The sequence below is a fragment of the Lacerta agilis genome, chromosome 14 (assembly GCF_009819535.1).
Source record: "Lacerta agilis isolate rLacAgi1 chromosome 14, rLacAgi1.pri, whole genome shotgun sequence".
Lineage (NCBI taxonomy): Eukaryota > Metazoa > Chordata > Lepidosauria > Squamata > Lacertidae > Lacerta > Lacerta agilis.
Window position 1 is genome coordinate 43045237 of NC_046325.1, and position 22915 is coordinate 43068151.

Below are 22915 nucleotides of genomic sequence, written 5' to 3' on the forward strand. Positions count from 1 at the left end.
AGAAGACTTTTAGAAAGAGCACGGACCACGCCACATGCCGGTGGTGTCCAGTTCCAGCGATGGCAGGAGCCTGAATCTCTTAACAGGGAGTTCTCGCTTCTGGCCCAAGGGCAGCGTGGGCCCAACACAAGAGGCGCCAGTCACACGTGCCTAGAGGCACAACAATGTTGTTTAGTCATATATAATCTTCCTTTGCTTTCGCCTTTGTAGGTTGGCCCTAGTAATTATGGTCTTTGTGAATTATGGTGGAGGAAAGTACTGGTTCTTCAAGCATCAGAGCTTCATTCATAGAAATGGGTGTTGTTGTTTAGTCGTGTCTGACTCTCTGTCACCCCATGGACCAGAGCATGCCAGGCACTCCTGTCTTCCACTGCCTCCCGCAGTTTGGTCAAACTCATGTTGGTAGCTTCGAGAACACTGTCCAACCATCTCATCCTCTGTCGTCCCCTTCTCCTTGTGCCCTCCATCTTTCCCAACATCAGGATCTTTTCCAGGGAGTCTTCTCTTCTCATGAGGTGGCCAAAGTATTGGAGCCTCAGCTTCAGGATCTGTCCATCCAGTGAGCACTCAGGGCTGATTTCCTTCAGAATGGATAAGTTGGATGGATACAATAACAACAACAACAATAATACAATTTTTTATTATTTTATTTATACAAATAAACCACCCCCATGCTCTTATCCGCGCGAAACGAGTCTCGGGGGAACCTTCCCTCCCCTCCCCCAAAAAACCAGAAGCACCCAGGCGGTGGTGTTACCCCATTCGTCCTCCCCGGCTGTTCCGCTTCCGGCGGCGCTTTCCTATTCCCCCCCCCTCCCTCCACCTACCCACCGCGATCTTATTTTCCTGCTGCACATCCGGGTGCTGCCGCCGGCGTGCTTGGCGCCCGTTGTGTAGGAGAGAGAGCGCGCGCGGGCGCGTGACACAGAGAGCCTGAGAGAGGAGGCGGGCAGGCGAGGCGCCGGGTCTGCAGAGCGCGTGGCTGGACGGTGAGTGAAGAGAGCGGGCGGGCGGGCGTGTGGAGACGGCGTTGTGTGGAGACGCGGTCGTCGGTCGGGCCGCGTCGTTCCCCCCTCGGCAGCCCGGAGCCTCCGCCGTCCCGGTCACGGTGACCCGAAGAAGTCACGAGGGCTTGGGACCGGCGTCGCCGCCGCCGCGGCCTCCCCGACCCCCCCCGCCAGCCGCTTTCCTTTCCCCCCCCTCACAAGTTGAGGCTGAGCCCGCGGGTCGTGTGAGAGCGAGCGGCGCGGGGAGAAGGCGGCTAGGGCATGTGAGGGGGGCCGGGAAGCGGTGGGGGGTGGGGAGAGGAAATAACCACCGGCGAATAAAATTAAAAAAACGGAATAACGCCTTACCTGTCCCGTTGAAGCCAGGTGCGCATCCTCTCCGCTTCCCCCCTCCATGAAGGTTAGCGTGACGCTTCTCTCCCTTCCTCGGTTAAAGAGAACTTTTTTTTATGTCAGTTGCCTTCACACGGCTCTTAACTCGGCCGGCCAGGATGCACATGCAGCCCTTTCCCGACCCCTTCTCTCTCCCCCCCCCCCAAAGTTCAACTGTTATCACTGTTTTTTTACCTTTTGGTAAAATGTCCCCTGGTTGTGAGACGAAGTCCCTTCTTCATTCAGCTCATCATACCCAGCGTCGAGGTTGCCTCGACTATTCTCTCTGTGTTTGTTTGTTTCCCCTTTTTCGTCTTGAAGGAGAGGGTGAGCAGCAGCAGCAGCAGCAGAGATAATCTCATTTATATTTGTTTCATTTCTCAAGTTTGTATGCCAAAGGTTTCAGGGCCGTTTGTAGCATAAAATGAGGGGGGGGGGGAGAGATGCTACTGCAGGGAACTGAGCGGTAGGGTGAAGTGGGGTTTTCTGGTCGGAAAACCTTGGAAGGCTGCTTAGCTAAGCATCCCTGCACTAAGTGACTCGTTTTCTGCTAATCCTACGTATGATCTTAAGCATGTTTGTTTAAAAATAAAGGCACGTTACTTCATCCAGGATTTAAAATGCCTATGGTCAGAGTTATAGCCCTGTCCCCCCTCTTCTCCATAAGGCAGTCAGGCCAACATTTGCTATAAAAAGGTACCTAAATTGTTGAGGAAGTGGTACACTGCTGTATCTGGGAGGGGTTGTTACACATAAAGTAGAAAGTGGGCATGCCTGAACTATTCCCCGCGCTGCTTCATAAAGATACTGTTTTTTATTTTAAGCATTGTTGCCATGTTATGTGACTGGACAGGCCAGACTAGGCTTGATGTTAGTTATGTGGCTAGCTTTGGCATGCATGAGTTTTAATACATAAATACCCACCAATGGGAGCTTTTCTCCGCATGCCATTGTTCCAATCTGATTTAGCCCTGCACTGATTATTTATGTCAAACATTATTAAACACTAAAATATCTAGTTAGGCCCTAAGATATATTTACAAAGAGGTTCAGAAGTGCAGTTATTACTGTGTTCCCCTTTAAGGTTCCTGCCTTATTTGAAGGACACACAAAATAATACTGCATTCCTAACCCCACTTACCTGGAAGTAAGTCCTGTTGAATTAAGTAGGACTTCTGAGTAGGATTGTAATGTAAGGAAAGTTTGTAGGCAGTTCTTTCTTTCTCTGTACCTGAAGACCTATTTTATGTGTCATGGCCAAGTCTTTTATAGACATGTTTCAGCTAATATTTTTGGGTGGGTCCTGAAAGTACTTTGTAGGCATGTTGGCACATGGACATTGTAAAGCTCGATACCTTTTACATGCATAAACATAAGGGAAACGAATAATTAGTCTAAAGTACAAAACATTGCAATACTTGTAGTTATCTATGCTGAATCAAATATCTTGGTTGAAGAGGGCAAAAGAGCAACAGGTTATATCTAAGACAAACTGGAGTGGCTGTTTAACAGGCATTTTGGGAATGCTGAGTATGTAACAAATGTAATAATATGGAAGATATGTGGTCATTCACATCCATTCAAAGCTGATGGCAACATTTTATTGATGGCTCTGTGTTGCCATGCAGCTAGGCACATGACTATGAGAAGAGCAACTGACCATTGTTAAATAAATATGCAAGTGGTGATGAGTGTGGTAGGTCCTCATTGACCTCAAATTGTAGCAGGTGCTTGTGTGAAGTGGGGAGCCTCCTGATCTGTTGAGGCTGCCTGCATGTTCTTCAGCCTTGATTTTCTAAACAGGTTCAGAATGTTGCTTGTTTTTGATCAGTCATTAAATTTCCATCTTTTCCCACCATGAACACCACTCTTAGTGTGATTCCATTGCGTTCCAGGAGGACTTAACTTTGCACTACTGTGAGGATACTGCTTTTTGTAGGCTGGGAGTAAATGGGATAGCAATAGTATATAACATCTTAATAGGTAACCCACTCCTATCTCTGTTGGTCTTGCACTGCTGGTACAGGCATTGTTTCACAGTTTGCCCTTTGGCTTGTGCCAAGGGTGCTTCCTTTAGGTTACCTAGCAGGGAGAAGAGATAGAGCAGCCTCAGTGAAGAGCCACAGGCAGCTATGGGTATTTAGACATTGTCCCCAGAAGAGGATAAGAGTATTACATATTTGCATTATCTATGTGAAATTTCATAATCTTTTAACTTCAGGGTGGTATTGGCTTCATATTTCACCGGAGATAACGTTTAAAGACACACAACTTTGTCTTCAAATTCCTGCTACTGAGTTGCTAAGATCTTGCTGCTATCCCTAACTCCCGGGCTTTGGATATATCAAGTGGGAAGTATTATCGGCAGAGACAAAGAAAGCTGCCTATTACTGTTCCTCAAAAGGCCCGACTCTGTTTGGTCCTGGGTTTACAGTTTTGTTGCTGACTTAATAAAACACTGAATAGTTTTGGACCTGGTTTTCTGTGCATCTGAAATAGTATTTGTTCACCCAGGCCTTCTCTGGTCATTGAAACCAGTGCCATTAAGAATTTTCTAGCGACTGTGATTGTTACTGGTTTTAATGTATTGATTGGATTTTAACCTCCTGCTTTTATTGTTGTGTTTTAAATTTTCCTGGAACTTTTAATGAAGTGTGGTATTACCTGCCAGCAATAAACTAGTGTGGTTGCAGATAATCAAGATGCCATCTGTGAGGAGATAAGGGAAAATGTTTGCTGAATGGTGTTGTTTGCCCATTTCTATGTGTGATGTTGGTGCTAGAGTAGTATGATGATTTGGACATGAATTCTGTTCTTTCTCTCCACCCAACATACTCCACAAGTCAGTTTTGAGGAGAAAATGGCAAGAGAGGGTTGCTCTATTCATGCTTCTCTGAAATCCTTTGAGCACAAGCTTGTTTCAAATGTAAAAAACAACAATAGATTAGTGAGTGACTGGTTTTGGGTGCTTCTTGCTGTGCTGGATTGCAACATGGGTCACCATTAGTCCCTATAATTCTTGATTACATTTAGAAAAGCAGTGGCTGAATCCTGAAAGAGACCAATGTATAAGGGGATGTTGTAAAACTGAATATCTCACCAAGAGGTTTAATTTTCAGGTGAGATACAAGTTGTTAGACTAATATCCTTAACTGGGTTTGTTACTTGCCTCACTGGTAAAAGAGAATGTGGCAAACATTTGTGATTTAATGAACAATTCATGCAGAATGCAAAAGCATGGGTCGCTTCTCAGTTCTATACACATAAAAATATGGATAAAACAAGCACTAATTTCAGGTGCAGTATTATTCCAGTCATATCACAAGGTTCAGCCCATACTGTTGGGCTTTTAGTAGTAGCCTATTATTCGTTTGATAGCTCCTGCACAGTTTCCTTTTTAGGGCAAATACTGAAAAACATTATAGCTGTAGTGGGTGGAAGGAAATGTTCGGATAGAAGTGCGGTAGCAAGTCTGATAGTTTGTGATTGTTCAGTTGCTTCCAGTTATTGTATACATGTATGAATGACTGAAATAAGTAGACTGAAACTTTGCTATTGCCTTAGTGAATATGTTGAACTATGGTAGATTTACCAGCATGCTCTGCATCTATCACTGTTTATGTCTTGTTTACCAAGGTTGTTGTGGTGATCTAACAATGTTTTGCATACAGGCTAAAAAAACATTTTCCCATTTAATATACCCGAAAAGCTCTGAAGTTTTAATTAGATCCTTGTATCCTTTCCCATTTATAAGAGTTTACCTTACCAAAGCTATGTTCTTTATCTCTAGGGCTGGTATAGTGACAGCCTTTCATCTCTTGAATGCCATTATTTATTTATTTATTTAATTTCTATACCGCTTTATATTTTTAAGAAAAATCTCAAAGCGGTTTACAGAATATTAAATCGATAAAACATAAATAAAACAATCTTAAGAAAGTCAAATATAAAATATACAGTCAAAGCAACATAACAGAAAACTAAAATATTATCTTAAAGCTTTCAAAATAAAACAAATGCAGTGGTGGCGATGTAGAGAGGAAGGGATTTTGCCTCAACACTGATGTTAATTAATTTTGTTCTTTATAATTATTGTGCTTTGAGGGCTGTTGAAAGAGAAGGCAAATGAGGGGCAATGCTAGTGAATGAGAGACCATTTGCTGAAATGTACCGAAATTGGGTAAGCAGTTCTCGGCACTGCTGAAAAATGTTCATTTGAAAACTGAATAGTTTTAGTTCAGATGAACTGAAAACACTATATCTAATCTCTGTAGCTGATTATAATCCCCTCAGTGCTCACCTGATGGTTGGAGCATCCTGTTCTATGGGGTCTTGCTGATAGTGATCCATACGCCAGAGGCAAATGTGTACACCAAATTCTTTTGAGGGTGTTAACCTCCAGTGAGCCATATTCAGAAGTATTACTTGACTATGCATGCTATAGATGCAGATCTGGGATTGCATTATAAGGAGAGGAGAGGAGGATCAGACTGGTCCCCAACCAAAGGCCTGGCGGAACAGCTCTGTCTTGCAGGCTCTGTGGAAAGATATCAAATCCCGCAAGGCCCTTGTCTCTTGCGAGAAAGCGTTCCACCAGGCTGGGGCCAGGGCCTTTTTGGTCGAGACCAGTCTAACCTCCTTGAGGCCTGGGACTTCCAAGATGTTATTGTTTGTGGACCGTAAGGTCCTCCGTGGGGCATACCAGGAGAGGCGGTCCCATAAGTATGAGGGTCCTAGGCCGTATAGGGCTTTAAAGGTTTAAACCAGCACCTTAAACATGACCCTGTATGCCACTGGGAGCCAGTGCAGCTGGTATAGCACTGGATGAATGTGATCCCACGGTGAGGACCCTTGCATTCTGCACTCATTGGAGTTTCTGGGTCAGCTTCAAGGGCAACCCCGTGTAGAGCGAATTACAATAATTGAGCCTAGAGGTGACTGCTGCATGGATCACTGTGGCAAGATCAGGATGGGAAAGGTAAGGGGCCAACTGTTTAGCATGGCAGAGGTGGAAAAATGCCACCTTTGCTGTAGCTGCAACCTGTGCTTCTATAGAAAGTGAGACATTGAAGGTTACACCCAGACTCAGGACAGAAGGCGCTGGCACCAATTGAGCCCCCGCAAAGGTGGGAGTTGGCCCCCCAACCCCATGTTATCCCAACCCATCCAGAGGACCTTTGTCTTCGAAGGATTTAACTTCTACTGGCTCCCACCCAACCACCCATCAACAGATAAAGTTGGGTGTCATCATCGTATTGATGACAGCCCAGCCCGAAACTTTGGACAAGCTGGGCAAGGGGGCGCATAAATATGTTAAAAAGCATTGGGGAGACAGTTGTGCCCTGCGGCACTCCACACACCAAGGGGTGCTGGGATGACAATTCCTCCCCTAGCACCACCCTCTGTTCCCAACCTGAAAAGAAAGAGTGCAGTCAGTCATTGTAAGACTGTTCCCTGAATCCCCACATTGGCAAGGCGGTGGTCCAAATGTTCGTGGTCGACCATGTCGAAGGCTGCTGATCTAAAAGAACCAGCAGTCCTGACCTACCTCGATCCAGCTGCCTACGGAGGTCGTCTGTTAGGGCGACCAAAGCCATCTTGATCCCATAACCAGGGCGAAAGCCGGACTTAAATGGATCCATTATGAAGTAGTCATTAAGCTAAGCTGTGGCATATTTGATTCCTGCGTTGCCTGAAATATTTGCAGAAAAATAATGTAAGCTCTCAAACTGATACCTACACATTTAATAAATAGTCCCCTGAAACCCCCCCCCTTGAGCTTCTGTTTCTATATAATGCGAAGATCATACAAGTAACTGCAGGACATAATGGTGGGGCAAGATGTTACATAAGGAATGGAATGAGTTGAAGGATCAGCCATTTCTGAAGCATGTCTGTAAATTGCCAAAACTGATGTGGGACATTTATTTTTCTGTAGAAAGTTTTCCAGTTTGAAAACTTCATCGTTAGATAACATTAATGAGTAACATGATGAACATTAATTAGTAACATGTTGAACACAAGGTCAACTTGGGAAACTGGAATGGATGCAAGACATAGCAATCTGAAATCAATGTTATAGAGTTGTGTCCAACTAAGTTTGAGTAGACCCATTAAAATTAATGGACACCAGTTATTTATGTTATTATTTTCAGTGGGTCTACATAGCCTGTTGGGTTTGCTGATCGGCGGGTGAGTTTCCATTGCTTTGTCCCAGCTCCTGCCAACCTAGAAGTTCGAAAGCATACCAGTGCAAGTAGATAAATAGGTACCACTAAATAGGTTTAGTCATGCTGGCCACATGACCTGGAAAGTTGTCTGCGGACAAATGCCGGATTCCTTGGCCTGAAAAGCAGAAATGAATGCTGCACCCCATAGTGGACTTCAAATGGACTTAACCACCCAGGGGACCTTACCTTTACCTTTGCCTTACTCAGGGCTAGCACTGATAGAATCCATAATGTCTGCTCCCCCCCTCCCGTGACTATTCTTAGGAAACACATATTCATGTGCACACCTCTTCTAGCATGTGAAAATTAGTATGTTAATAGTTCCGCAGTCCTTAAAATTGAAGGCTCCAAACCAGTTCTCACTTAACTGGGAGCAATCCTCATTTAACTTGCAAGTATAGTGGTACCTTGGGTTACAAACACTTCGGGTTACAGATTCCACTAACCTGGAAGTAGTACCTCGGGTTAAGAACTTTGCCTCAGGATGTGAACAGAAATCGTGCGCCGGCAGCGGGAGGCCCCATGAGCTAAACTGGTACCTCAGGTTAAGAACGGTTTCAGGTTAAGAACGGACCTCCGGAACGAATTAAGTTCGTAACCAGAGGTACCACTGTAGACATGTATAGCATTGCACTGCAACTAATATATGAAATGGTATGCTATTAGGTTGTCATATCCTAAAATACCTGCAGGTATTCCACCTATTTTTAACTCAGTACCATATTCGCTATATTGTAAGCTATTTTATAAACACGTGTAGCCTTGTAAAGCTGGCTATGAATACATTAATAAATTTCCAAGCTTTGAACTTGTGAACATAAGCAGAACGGCTCAGATCCTAAGTTTTTCGTTTTGTGAAGGGTGATTTTTGCCCGTTTCTCCCAGCAACACCTTTCACACAGTTCTGGAGGGACCACAGCCCTTTGCGAAGATGAAAAGGGCTGCAGGAAGAAGGGTGAAATAACTGAAATTGCTTTTCCGTCTTCTCTGTTTGTGGAGGTGTCTGCTGGATCACAATGTACAATTGATTTAAAATAAATGGAGCTGTGCCGGTAAAGGAACTTGAAAAAGTATGATCTCTATATTCCCTTTCAATATATATTATGCCTTTTAGATTGGAAGCAGTGCTTTTTTCTGGGGTATGCAGTACTGGTACCCCGCCCCCCCCAAGAACAGGGATGTCCAAACCTCTTTCGAAGAGGGCTAGATTTGATGAAGCGAACATGCGTGAGGGCTGACCAAAGGGCCGGCCAAAGTTGCTGAGCTTTTTTTTAGGATTTTACCCCAAAGAAGTTGAGCTTTTTTTTTAGGATTTTACCAAAGGAAGTAAACTGCCACAGGGCCTGGATTTAACCAACCGGCCCCTAAAATGGGCTTTGGACATACCTGTTCTAGAAGAAAGGCATTGGTTAAAGGTGCGGCACTTACTGTAACAACTTCATAGTGAGTACCAGCACCATTTTTTCTAGGAGAAAAGCACTGGTCGTAAGCATGCCTTTGTAAGGACTGTCTTAACTGTTGATCTTTGTAAGCAGTTCTGGGAATTTTAGAGCTGGGTATTTTTTTTTTATAATTGGCTAACATAAAAATCTTTCTAACCTTCATGTTACTTTATTTTTATTGGGTGAATGATTCTCATTTGGAAAATAAAGTTATATATATTTAAAAAACATTCACACCATATTCTCTGGGAGAATTTGTTGCAGAGTGGTGCGGGCGATTGATCATTATTTTCCTGGAAGGCTGCCTAGTCCTTTGAAAAGGATAGCATGAAATCTCAGTATAAGTAAATTAAAAGTAATTGCCTAAAACCTATGAAGAACAGCTTTTTTAGTAGTGACTTTGTCATCTATCACAAATGGATGTTTCAGGGTTATGATTTCAAAAGATAAAATGTTGCTGTGTTTCATAATTAGGCAATGAGAAACAGAAATACATCCTAACATGGAGTTAGAAGCTTAAATTAGAACTATAAATAGTGTTATCCTCAACACTTTTAAACTGTTAATGAAGTGCTGTGCCACCTTATTCATCATCATCAAACCTTTTATTGGCATCACATAGAAACACCCATAACATATCAATACAGAATTACCATCTCCCCAGTGGCACAAGGCATTTACCAAAAGATGAGAGGCAGAGCAGACTATTGTCATGTCTCTGGGTCTCCAGGGAGAACAGACGTCTGCAATGTATTTCAACAACAGAACACTAGATAAAGATATTTTGCCATAACTTGGTGAGCTCCTGATCAATGTATGGCCTCAAACTCTGGTTTCCATTTGGGGATGCAGAGTTGATCAAGGAATTGCTGGCGGAGATCTACTTATAGTTTGCATTTAAGAACCTTAATTCCACGTTTATGTTTCCATAAAATGCATTGGAGTATATTCGGTCAGGTCCAGTTGATCCAAAGTAGTCCTTTCATTTTGAATGTTGTTGTTCAGTCATTCAGTCGTGTCCGACTCTTCGTGACCCCATGGACCAGAGCACGCCAGGCATGCCTATCCTTCACTGCCTCCCGTAGTTTGGCCAAACTCATGTTAGTAGCTTCGAGAACACTGTCCAACCATCTCATCCTCTGTCGTCCCCTTCTCCTTGTGCCCTCCATCTTTCCCAACATCAGGGTCTTTTCCAGGGAGTCTTCTCTTCTCATGAGGTGGCCAAAGTACTGGAGCCTCAACTTCAGGATCTGTCCTTCTAGTGAGCACTCAGGGCCGATTTCCCTGAGAATGGATAGGTTTGATCTTCTTGCAGTCCATGGGACTCTCAAGAGTCTCCTCCAGCACCATAATCCAAAAGCATCAATTCTTTGGCGATCAGCCTTCTTGATGGTCCAGCTCTCACTTCCGTACATTACTACTGGGAAAACCATAGCTTTAACTATACGGACCTTTGTCGGCAAGGTGATGTCTTTGCTTTTTAAGATGCTGTCTAGGTTTGTCAGCATTTTGAATGGTCATCATTATATCTATGACACATGTTTTGCCTGGTAGGACACTGGAGGAACTTACTCTTTAGGACTTCTGTGGAGCTAGCCCTGCACCTTCAACAGTAGTGTAGTCACTTTAAAGACAGAGGATGAAGAAAGAGCCCTTGTTACAATAATGTTAGTCTTGCAGGAGTGGGAAATGATCACTACTTTTTTATCGGGAGTTGCTTGAAGAGGGACACAGCGCTGATTGATTGCTGTTATAACCTATTTCATACCAAGGGTTTGGGTTGGACAAAGAAACAGTACAGTATATTTAATCTAACTAGGATATGTCTTCTGAAAGATACGTCAAGTCTCAAGGAGGAGAGTATTCTTAAGTTGCATGACAGCCACTGAGGTTTCTTAATTATGCACTAGAACTCATCTGCAAGTGCCTATAAAAGTTTATAAACAGAAGAAGAGCCCTGCTGGTTCAGACCAAAGGCCCAGTTAGTTCTGGCATCCTCTGGGAAGCTCCAAATCTGGTCATTAAAGTATTAACTCTTTTTTGGTCCCCAGCAGCTGGTATTCAGTGGCTTATATGGAATGGATGTTGTGTATAGCCAGCATGATTAAAGGGGACACTGATGCACCCTTCTTACATAGAACTTAAAGTCAACTTAAGCTGTTGGCCATTGTCACATAATGTAATAAAGGTAAAGGTAAAGAACCCCTGGCAGTTAAGTCCAGTCACGAATGACTCTGGGGTTGCGGCACTCATCTCGCTTTACTGGCCGAGGGAGCCGGCGTTTGTCTGCAGACAGTTTTTCTGGTTCATGTGGCCAGCATGATTAAACCGCTTCTGGCGAAACCAGAGCAGTGCACAGAAACTTCTGTTGTGTCATATCCCTCTTAGGAAAAAAAATATGACTAAACTTTAACAATCCCAGATATTTAGCCTTTCCTTATAGGAAGTGTCTTTTATACTCTTGATCCTTTTGGTTATCCTTATCTGCATCTCTACCAGCTCTCTAATATCCCCTTTCAAATGAAGACAACCAGAACGCTACACAGTATTCTAAAGGAATAGAATTGTATAAAGGTGCTACAATACTAGCTTCATAGAATTGTATAAAGGTGCTACAATACTAGCTTCTTCTTTTTTTAAATAATTCCTAACATTGAGTTTGGCTTTTTCATTGCTGCTGTACACTGAGGTGATTTTACATGGAGTTATCCACCATGACTTCAGGATCTATTTCTTGTTTAAACCTGCCAGTTCAGTTCCTCTTACTGAATATATGGTGTTTGGGTTTATTTATTTTTTGCTCTGATGTTTATCACTTTACACACATCATTCAGTCTCCTTTGCCATCTTGTTGCTCAGCTAAGATGTAGCATTTTACAATGGAGTGTTTAAATTTTCATCACCTAGAATTATTTGGAGTCATTCACAAACTTGGATACATCACTTTTCATTTCTAAATGCCAAATCATTTACAAATTTTAAGTGGAACCTGTCCCAATAAAGATCACACTGTTCAGTTCTCACCATTGTGAGAATTTATCAATAACCTCTGATTCCTGTTGTCTAACCCTAATCCAGAAGACAACCCACCCCTGTGCCCCATGTCTTCTAATTTTACTTAGTAGTCTTTGGAAGTCCAAAATATAAAATGTCTTCTGCACATGTGGGCAGCTGTTGGGCTGCATGTAGCTCTCAGACCTCCCATTTATCTTTCAGTGGGTGCCAAAGCTGCTTGCTTCTCAATCAGTGGAGAAGTAGATCAAACAAAAAAGGGTTAAATCCTCTTCTGGAAGGCAGGGGAGCCAGAAGCTGAGAGAATCATTCTCATGTCCTCGGAGAGCAGGATTAATTATTGTGTACAGGGGTGGTTCTTGATCTTTTTTGAAGTGTTAGTTTTGGATTTATTCTTTGGTTTTATTCTGAAGGTGCTGCTGAGGAGCTATTTCTCTGTCCTAGTCCCTCTGTCAAGTCTTTAGCTAGAGTGGCAGGACTCCTAGAGAGGTGAGTAGCTGAAGGCCTCCCACTACCCCCCCCCCCAAAAAAAAACACAGGAAGGGTGGCTCAGAGGCACAGCTTTGCATTTGAAGTTGGTGGGAACCTTCCCAGGCCCCTTGTATGCTTTTCTCTAATGCAGTTAAAGCACAAGAGAAAAGCAGCCAGTCATCCCACAGTACCTAGGGAGTGGGGAATGGAAGGGTGGTAGGACGTTGGATCAACTTTCTTTATTCTGCTCACTGAAACATGCATGTCCTTTCTTCTAGCTGGCTATTAATACGTTCTTATAGTTTTGACCCTGCTTTCTAGAAGAGGATTTAAATCTTCCCTGTACACACTCTGCTGATCAGAAGAAGACTTCGCACCAAGTTCAACTTTCCATAGCTGCTGAATTTACCCCCTTCACACATCTAATTTTGCTGCTTGAAGGGGAGTGCCATGTAAATTGTGTTCTACATAGCCTGCCAAACAGCTCCCTTTAGTCTTCCATTCTTGCTGCCTAGGTGGGGAGCACTCTACCCTTCTTCATCCCAGCAGGGATTGATTTTGAAAGCAAGAATTATGCTGGAATCAAACCAGCAAAATTCCTGCTTTCAGAGGACTTCCCCACCCCACCCCTGCTGTGGTGGAGAGGAGTCTGACCTTCTATGCCCTAGTGCAGTGAGACTTCCCTGCTTTCAAAAGATATGCGAGTGCATGCACCCACACTATAGCTACTGGCATGCAAGTCCTGAGTGTCCACCCATCATTGTACATAGCCTTAGGGAAGGGGAAAGGTTGCCCACCCTTGGTCCACTGAATCTCCCTTATGGAGAGGCTTGTGGACACTCTCAAAGAACTCTGGAAGGCTGTTGAGGGATAACTTTTCCTTACAAATGCAGTGCTGATTTTCAGCAAGTATTATGTTTTTCCATCATTTTTTCCAGGAACCAAATATAAGCTAACTGGCATGTACTTTACTGGATGAATGTGTTACTTTGGTTACTTTTATGCTCTGGTGTGGTGGTACTTTTAGAGACACATTGCATATTTTTGTTAGATTAATTTCACATTTGAATTCTTTCAGAACTATTGGACAGATGCCATCCAGACCTAGCAATTTGATGTTGCTACTTAACTCAGTTTTTCAGATGCTGTTTCTGGAAAAAAAAACATGTTCAGGCATCTGTCCTGTAGCTTTTTTGTCTTTGGCATCCAATGATCAGGCTCCTGGGCTGCATTCTTTTTTCTTACTTACCTTATTAAAGTTTCATTGTTAGTTTCAATGGGAGCTGGTGTACAGCTTCTGGTCATGTGGCCAGCATGACTAAGCCACTTCTGGCAAACCAGAGCAGCACACGGAAATGTCGTTTACCTTCCCGCAAGAGCAGTACCTATTTATCTACTTATCGGTTCCCCCCCCCCCGAATTTTTCTGGTTTTTTTCCAGGTCTTCACATCTCTAATACCAACATACATGAAGCAGGATTGTCAGTTACATGGTTGACTGCATTCTGAAGGCCGGGGTAACCAGATTTTTTTTTTTGGTTGCTATCATAAACTTTTCTGTATTGTATGTTCTGCCTGAACACATCAGATGGAGGCAGGGCATGGATCCTTAGCATCAGGGTAAATCCAGAATGAGCAGAAGCTATTCTGACACCATGGCAAGTCTTCTCTAGGCCAGAAAGCAAAGGGTTAGGTTAGGATGCAAAGTTGGGCACACATACCAAGACTTCAAAGTGTGGGTTGGACAGATTAGCTGCCTGACAGACTGCTCTCAAGGAACAGGCAAAAATCCAGAAAAAGGGAGGGGACATTGAGATTCTCGGTCCAGTCAAATGACCAAAGAGCACAGGGGTACAAGATCAGTTTCATTTTTGAAAAAACAAAAACTAGGGTGGCATTTGAAAGGGAGATTTCCAACAGAACAAAAGGGCTGGGTTGTTGTGCTTTCTGAATAGGGGGTGGCTTCACTCTTAAGTGTGTTTTGCTACCAACTAGTGTATTGATTGCATTCAGATATGAGAGATTTGTGGCCTTAGTGGATCTTAGCTCAAAGCAAAGAAATCAGGATCTGGATTGCTGACCTTTTCTAGCTGAGGTTTCAGACAAGATGTAGAATGACTCATGCTGATAGTGTGGGTACAACATGGAGGACGTTTGGTGCTGTTTGGTAATGCTTAGCATCTTTCCACTTACATATGTGTTGAATACTACAGTTCTATGAATCTATGAATGTACTCAAGAGTACATTGCTAATTGATACTGAAGGTCACACAGTAGCATTGGGGGGAGAGATGGAACCTTACACAAATTCAAAGAATGCATGTGTAACTGAAGGAGATAGGTTAACATGTAATACTAAAACTGTGGTTTGGTGCTATGTGAATGAGCCTCAGTGGGCCCAAATGAAGCATTCAGTTTGCACACTTGTATCTCCCCCTCCTGCACATCCAGCTTATTTTTAAAGAACCTTGAATGAATTTTGGATTTAAGCCCATGACCATACTTTAAAACAACAAATAAGCATTAAAACCTGTAATTTGAAGATGACTTACTATGTAGTTGACTAGTGTTTGTTTGAGTTTACAAAACTGGTTTTCAGCATCACGTCTTTGAACTAAGCCAAGTGAATTGAACTGCTGTAAATCTGAATTTGCAAAACATAAGAGCTGACTTTAAATTTGTTTTGGTCATGTAGGGCAGTTGCCATCATGTTTCACAGCTTTCTTTTTAGTTGTTTTGTTTTAAAAAATTACTGCGGTGGCAGTTCTCTTCACTCTTCCTCTGTTATGTCAAAGTGATTGAATATTAGAACTAAATTTCTGAGGCCAGGGTTTAGAGGAAATACTTGCAGCAAAGAATTAGTTGGTTGACTGCCCACCGGTAATAGCCCCATGCTTAATTTCTCGTAATTAAGAAAATTGAGGGTTATCAGGCAAGAGGTTCAAGGTGAAGCTCAGCCTTTTCTCCCCCACCCCAGCAATTTTGTTACATGTTGCATATGTTCTGCAAGATAGAAATATTGTTGCAGAATGAGGAATGGCAGTTAAAATTATTGAAATATACACAATTGGCAAGGATGACAGGACGAATCGGAGACAATACAGAACAAGTGTTTAATAGAGAGTAGGACCCCTATATAAAATATCTTAAAGAATATTGTAATAACGAGAATTCCCTGACAGGCTTGCATTGATTCCTGTAGAAACATATACCGTATTTTTTGCTCCATAAGACACACTTTTTTCCTCCTAAATAGTAAGGGGAAATACCTGTGCGTCTTATGGAGCGAATGGTGGTCCCTGGAGCTGAATTGCCATGGGGCCAAAAGCAAATTGTGCTTTTTATTTTACAAAGAGAAAAGGGAGTGTTGAAAGGACCCGCTCAGCAGCTGATCAGCAAGAGATCGGGAGAGAGATAAGAGTCCCCGGGTCCCTTTCAGCCCCGCCCTCCTTTGTTGAATGTGCTGCAGAGGGAGGTTGTTTGTTTCCCCAGGACATGTGACTGGCTGATTAGATTATCTGCCTGAAAACAGTAGAAATGGCTCCCTTTCCTTAGGATTTTTCAGAAATGTGAGTTAAACCCCATAAAAATGGGGCTTTTCCTCTTTGCTTTTCCCCCTTTGCAAAAGGAGCTTTGCTTTTCCCCCTTTGCAAAAAAAGCTGCAAAACCTTTAGCTGATCCTCAAAAAAAAAAAAACAACACCCTAGGGCTTTTCCCTTTGCAAAAAAAGCTGCAAAACTTTTAGCTGATTCTCAAAAAAGGCCTTTTGCCTTTGCAAAAGAGCAGCAAAACCTTTAGCTGATCATCCAAAAAAACAAACAAACCCAAAACCCCAGGGCTTTTCCCTTTGCAAAAAAAGCTGCAAAACTTTTAGCTGATCCTCAAAAACAAAACAAAAAACAAAACAAAACAGGGCTTTTAGAGAAGGAAAACCAGAAAAATATTTTTTTTCTTGTTTCCTCCTCTAAAAATGAGGTGCGCCCTATGGTCCGGAGCGTCCTATGGAGCGAAAAATACGGTATAACTTAATTATATATCGGAAAAACTTGCAGTGTTAAGGAAAGTGTGGAAAAAAGAAAGAATGAAACTTAGGACTCTCGATGGTGTGACTGGAAGTCATAACTGAAATTGTGATGTAAGAAATTAATTTACTTTATGTAATCTGTTTTATTGTTTGGTTTTTTTTTCCCTTTTAACAATAAAGGGGGAATAGAAAGGGGAAAAAAAGAAAAGAAAAGAAATATTGTTGCAGAACATAGTTTCAAAGCAGTGTCTCTGCCTACTGTAGGAAGGTTTCAGCTCATCCATCTTTCCTGCATTGCAGTACAGTAATATTTCTGTGGAACTGAGTTAACTGAGGGTGTCCAATATCTTATAAACTTGCTGGCCATCATGCTTTGTCCAAGCCATGGTAATTGCAGACATTAGATCCCTGCAGGAAATGTGCTGTGCATTGGAAGAAGGAATAAATCTTAAGGTTGCCGGAGCCCTCTCATAAAAGCTTGTTAAATGAGGTGACAATTTTATATGCCACTCTTACACTTAGAAAAGAGACTGTGTTTGATGCTAGCGAGAGTGGAACTGTTTTACTTCATCTTTTTCCATGGCATAGAAACAGTATGTATACTTCCCTAAAACTGTCTGTACTAGGCAAATGCTTCTTTGGAGTTCTTGAAACTACTATGAAGTGTTTTGAACTTTCAATTAAGAGGCTTTGTAGTTATTCATCAGTATTCAGTAAAACACTCATTTTGAGCTTTGCTTCTGTGTTTTGAGTTTTTTTTAAATAGCAGAATAGATTCTTTGCTGAAAAATGAACAAAAGTGCCAAGTGTAGGCAAATGCCCAAACAACCTATGAACACTCCAAAAGCTGTGCATTTATAATATAGACATGCATGTTCCTAGGGATAGTAACCTGAAAAAAAATAATTACAACCTTAAACCTGCCCAGCTTGACTAATAATGTCCACTCATCAAGTTGCTGATTCCTAAATATGTATAGTTTTAGAAATGGGGAACTTCACCCCACTTTAACCTGCATATTAGATGGATATTCAAAACATGCACTGAATTCGTCATACTATGCCCAGAATGATCAAACTTACACACATTTTAGGAAAGGAAGGAAAACAACAAAATTGGTCATGATTAACTGTGCTTTGGTAGCTCCTAGGCTAAACAAGTGCAATTAGTTGACTCTCAACTTGTGCAGGGGTTATGTTCCAGGATAGCACGAAAAGCTAATATTGCGTGTGGCCAGTACAACCATTAAAAAACTAAAAAGCACAGCTCAGCACTTACATACTTACTACTTTCTTACTACAGACTCTCCCTGCACTCTCCCAGAGTGAGTGTAATGGTGGGTGGGATTGCCAGTGGTTTACCCTTTCTTTCTTTCTTTCTTTCTTTCTTTCTTTCTTGTTTTCAGCCACATGCATAAAGGTGTGATAGTGCAAGCACATAAAGATGTTAAATGTGTGTAATTTGTGAGTCTACCGTATTTGTATTTGGAGTTACCTTTTGAACTTTATTTAGGAACTTGCAAGGCAGGGTAAATGTGACACACCAGTTTAGCATGGTGCACAAATTGGGCCAATGCATGTCAAGGATTTTGAGCACTTTCCATATAAAGACAACATATAAATACTATGTTTTGTTGGTCACACTAAGCTACCTGGTGGGCATCCATTGTGCCATGATCCCTCCATTATTTCTTAGTGCCTCTGGTTACAATCTGTGCAGTGTACGTTTGTAACATAATGATGGGAAGAGAATAAAATGCTACAGGGTCATAGTGCTGATTGAAATGTCACCTGTGTCATCCCCAAAATAGAGATTGCAACGGGCTTTTGACTGTGAGTGTAGGGTGTCAGTTCTGAGTTCCTGTGTATGAAGGATGCATGATGTTGTGTAAGGGTTCCATGTGATGTTATTTATAGAACTTGTCTCAGATGTCTTTCCATGGATAAATCAGCTGTCAAGAACTTTATACAGCTTATAGCAACAAGTGTAAGAATCCTGCACTACTTGGTCTGGTAGGCTATATGTAATTTACAAAGCACAAATATTTGGCTTTTTTTGTTTTGTTTCCCCCAATGAAAAATGTGTGTTTTAAGTCTACACATTGTTTACTCTAAAGCAGTTGCTACTGATTTCCTGAAAATTTCCAAATGAAAGAGCTTGGAGGTTAGTAAGGCATTCATATGTGCAGAGAAACCATGCAAATATTTCATACCCACCACCTTATCATATCTAAGCATGTGTTCTTGTTGGATTTAGCTGTTAAGGAAAGGAGATACCTAACTGTGCATTTTGGAAGTTAATGTACCATTGCCTCATCAAGTGTTCAGGCTAAACCAGGGGTCCCCAAAGTAAGGCCCGGGGGCCGGATGCGGCCCAATCGCCTTCTAAATCCGGCCCGCGGATGGTCCGGGAATCAGCGTGTTTTTATATGAGTAGAATGTGTCCTTTTATTTAAAATGCATCTCTGGGTTATTTGTGGGGCATAGGAATTCGTTCATGTTTTTTTTCAAAATATAGTCTGGCCCCCCACAAGGTCTGAGGGGCAGTGGACCGGCCTCCTGCTGAAAAAGTTTGCTGAACCCTGGGCTAAACTTAAAATAAGCAGAGAAAGCTGCAGATACCACCCATTTGCAGGCTTAAAAGTCGCAATTTTAAAATAGGGATTTCTAGAGAGCTAGCAGCAAGCAGCAAACAACCCAAAATGAAATAACTAATAAGTTTCCAAATCAGGGTGGATAAAAATAAATGATTTAAAAAAAAATAATAATCAGATTTTTAAAATTTAAATTGTGGTTTGTTTGTTTTTAAAGTTGGATTTTTAAAATAAAATGCTTTTGGAGGAAAAATCTTTCTAAAGATAGTTTTCCATTTAAGTTACATTGTAGTCCAAAGGCTATTCATCAGGAAATAAGGATTTGTTTTAAGTTTTTCATGTGTGCTAAAACTCAGTCTAGGTTTTTTTTTTTAAAGAATCGTTTAACCACATCAGTTAACAAGCATGGATACATACGCTCTAATGTTATTGTGTTAGTTAAATAAATTGTTATTAAGGAAATGATTATTTTTCTCCTTCCAATAAAGCACAGCAGAAAAGTTGTCCAAATATAAACAGTTAACTTATTAAACCTCACAATAATTTCATAATTATCTGCCTATGTATTTCTAATAGTATAACCAAATCAGTAATTTTTGATATAACTGTAAAAACTACTCTGAAAATTTATCATTCCAAAAGGGAAACCTTCATCTGGTTGTAAATGTTAAGATTATACCAGCAAGAATTAGTCCTTCTGTAAAAAAAAAAAAGATTTAAATCTTACTTACTAGTTATTTTAAATCGTTATTTAAATCGATTTGATTTAAATCAAATCCATCCTGTTCCAAGTTAAATTCAGAGTGCTGGTCTGAATGTTCAAAACCCTTTGAGGTTTAGAATCCAGGTATTAGAACTACCATCTCCTGTTTCAATCTGTCTGTCCCTTGAAATTGTCGCCTGTGGCCTTTCTCTGGGTGCCCCTACTGTCTGAAGTATAGGGTGGTGACCTCACTTTTGGAGTGCCCTTCCTCAAGATGTTCTGCCTAGAGGTCTTGTTACTATCATTTAGCCACCATGCAAAAATGTTTCTGTTTTCCCAGGATTTTAAGAACTGGTAATGTCAACCTTTTTAACTTGGAGTAATTAGATTTTTCGGCCTATTGGACTATTGCTGCTTTAGTTTATTTTCTTTTTCTCTCTTAGTTTGTATGCTTTTTATTTATTTTTAAATTGTATTTTTGTTTCTTACTATTCTGTTGGCTACCTTGGGGAGAAAAAGATATGTTGCAGGTGTGATATATAAATTATGTAAATAAATTTTCCACATGGTACAAATATTGCAAGAAAAATTCAAAACTTTATTTTAGTATCTTATGCGAATACTGTCTTGACATTATCTTGGGCTGAGTGAAAACAATACCTATGTGAGCTAATGTTCTCTGGGACCAATTCAGTCTAGTTATTTGATAAATTTATTTCAAATAAAAGCCTATTTTGCTAGTACAGTGTGTTGGTGTAATTTAATCTTGGGGTGAGGGTACAAGGCTAAAATGGTGTCTCTATTCAGCCATCACAGTGCCAAATGCACAAAGCATAGTAAAATGCCTGTCTTTACCATTAGGTTTCTGTCTTTATAACTGCATGAACAAATGGAAATAGAGTTTGTTTGTAGTTATACTGCAAAACAAGACCATGATGGTTAAGAGTAAGTAATTGATCCTTGACCCTCTACTTTTAATATCACCAAAGACTAAACCAATATAAGGGGACAAGCCAAACCACCCTGAATTCAAAAGCAGCATCTATTTTTTTGTTATGAGACAGCTGTCTGTTTCTTTAAGGTTTTGCTCTTTACAATTTTTATTTATTTAACTAAATCCTTCCCCCCTGCTCTTCAGTGGGCGAGGGACCCTCCCAGAGTGCCTTCTAAGTAAGACAGTTCATGCCCTTAAGGCTTATCATTTGAAAGGCATGACACCAAAGGAAAAGAGATTGGGTGGGAGGAGGGGGAAAAGCACATTGGGACACTAGTTCTTAGTCACATAATTTCCATAATGACCAATTGGACTAGGAAAAGTTCAAGGAGAGGAGGAGACAAATTTTGCAGATCTCACAGCTAAGCGGATGATGAGACCCTGCAGTTCCAACTCTGCCTCTAACCTGTTGGAATAGCTATAGAAAGCTATGTACTGTAATGTGATACTAGTTGTGAGTTGGGGAGGACTGTGCACTCTTGTATTTTGGCACATCATTTAATACTACAGGCTTAAAGAAAGACAACCTTATAGTGGGTCAAAATGTGGTTGTTTTATATTGAAGATTCTTAACCAAATTGTAGTCACTTAATCTCACTGCGTGCAGTGCTAACCATCCAGAGAGCTGGTTCCCTATAGTTCTCCATTACAAGGGAACCAAATGTCATCCATTCCTCTGCATGTAATATTCTAAGTGTCAGCCATACAGTAAGTGGTTGCTATAACTTAAGCTCTTAAAGATGCCTCCTAAAATTACTTTCAACTACATTCAGTAGTTGTCATATAGCTTGATTTGTTTTCTTCTTTAGCATGCAATAAACTTCTGCTGAGTTAGGAGGACATTCTTCAGCACCTGTGGGAAAGGGGTAAAATCAATTGTAATTAATTTCATAGAAACTCTGGGACCGAAACTTGGGCTGGGAAGCTATACATGTGCACAGTTATGTGGGGTTCACTGTATTTCCCCCTAAAAATGTCAAAAGATTGATGCAAGACTCAAAGACAAGAACCACCCTTCTTTCTGGTGATGTTTCCTGTTTTGCTTCTTGAGATACAGGTATCATGAAGGGGAGCGCCTCTGGAACAAGTTGGAATGGAGAAGCACAAAATCAAGAAGCTGATGCAAGCGGTCATTAAACGCACTGGATGTTTTGGGGATCACACTCTGAGAGGAAATCGGCAATGTGCAGACATATAACTCCAGTTATTGAGCAGGGACTTCAGAATCTGTAACACACTGCACTTTTTAAAGTTGACTCTTCATCTCGTATAAATGGTGGCATTTTCCTTTGCTCTCTGGAAATTCCATTTATGCCTTCTGCACTGTCGTGTATTATCTGCCATTGCTTCAGGAAAAAAACAGCTGTTACTCTTGTACCTTGGACAACTTGGTCAATGCAGTTTGCAAATCTCATTTTTATGAACATGCGAAATCCAGAGAAATCAATGCATCCCAAGTACAGATGGAATATGGACTTGTGCACAAATAAAGCATGTTGTGATCCAAATGATTAAATATACACCCAAGAGTTGACAGAATAGCCAATTGGCAATATTTTGCAAATGCAGTCCATGTCTTCAGAAATAGGTTTCACAAAAAATTCTATGGTGCATCTAAAACACTAGAAAAATGGCATTCATAAACTGACCAGAAATCACTGAATGAATCCCCCCCCCCGTTATTTATAAAGCTTGGAGGTAGTGAGTGCTCTCCATTGACTGTAACTTTGGATGGTGCCTTTCTTACATTGAACTAAAGGAGCAAAAGCTTATGTTGTTGGATATCCAAACGATAACAGTTTAGCAATGTATAGGAAAAATTAAGGTTCTGTTGGAAGCCGAGAGTCATGCAGGGTTTTTTACATATACAAGTCTCCGTAATCTCTTAACGCTCTGATCTAATGGCATTTTTGTGAAAGAAAGTTCTGTATTTTTTGGGAACTTTGAAGCGATATGTGTTTGATAATTCTGCAAGTTGGAGTCTAGGGGGGAGTTCTGTTAACACAATACAGTGCTCTTGTTTTATCTTAAATACTAAAAAAAAATCATTGTTCCATAGGCTGTTGTG

General features: G+C 41.3%; 1 long non-coding RNA gene across 1 annotated transcript; it reads left to right on the forward strand.

The window, feature by feature from the left end:
- Positions 1 to 937: 937 nt before the first annotated feature.
- Positions 938 to 22199, forward strand: LOC117059029. The gene is made up of 2 exons (XR_004427885.1): positions 938 to 989; positions 21905 to 22199. It is a non-coding gene; the product is annotated as an uncharacterized LOC117059029 (long non-coding RNA).
- The last annotated feature ends 716 nt before the right edge of the window (positions 22200 to 22915 follow it).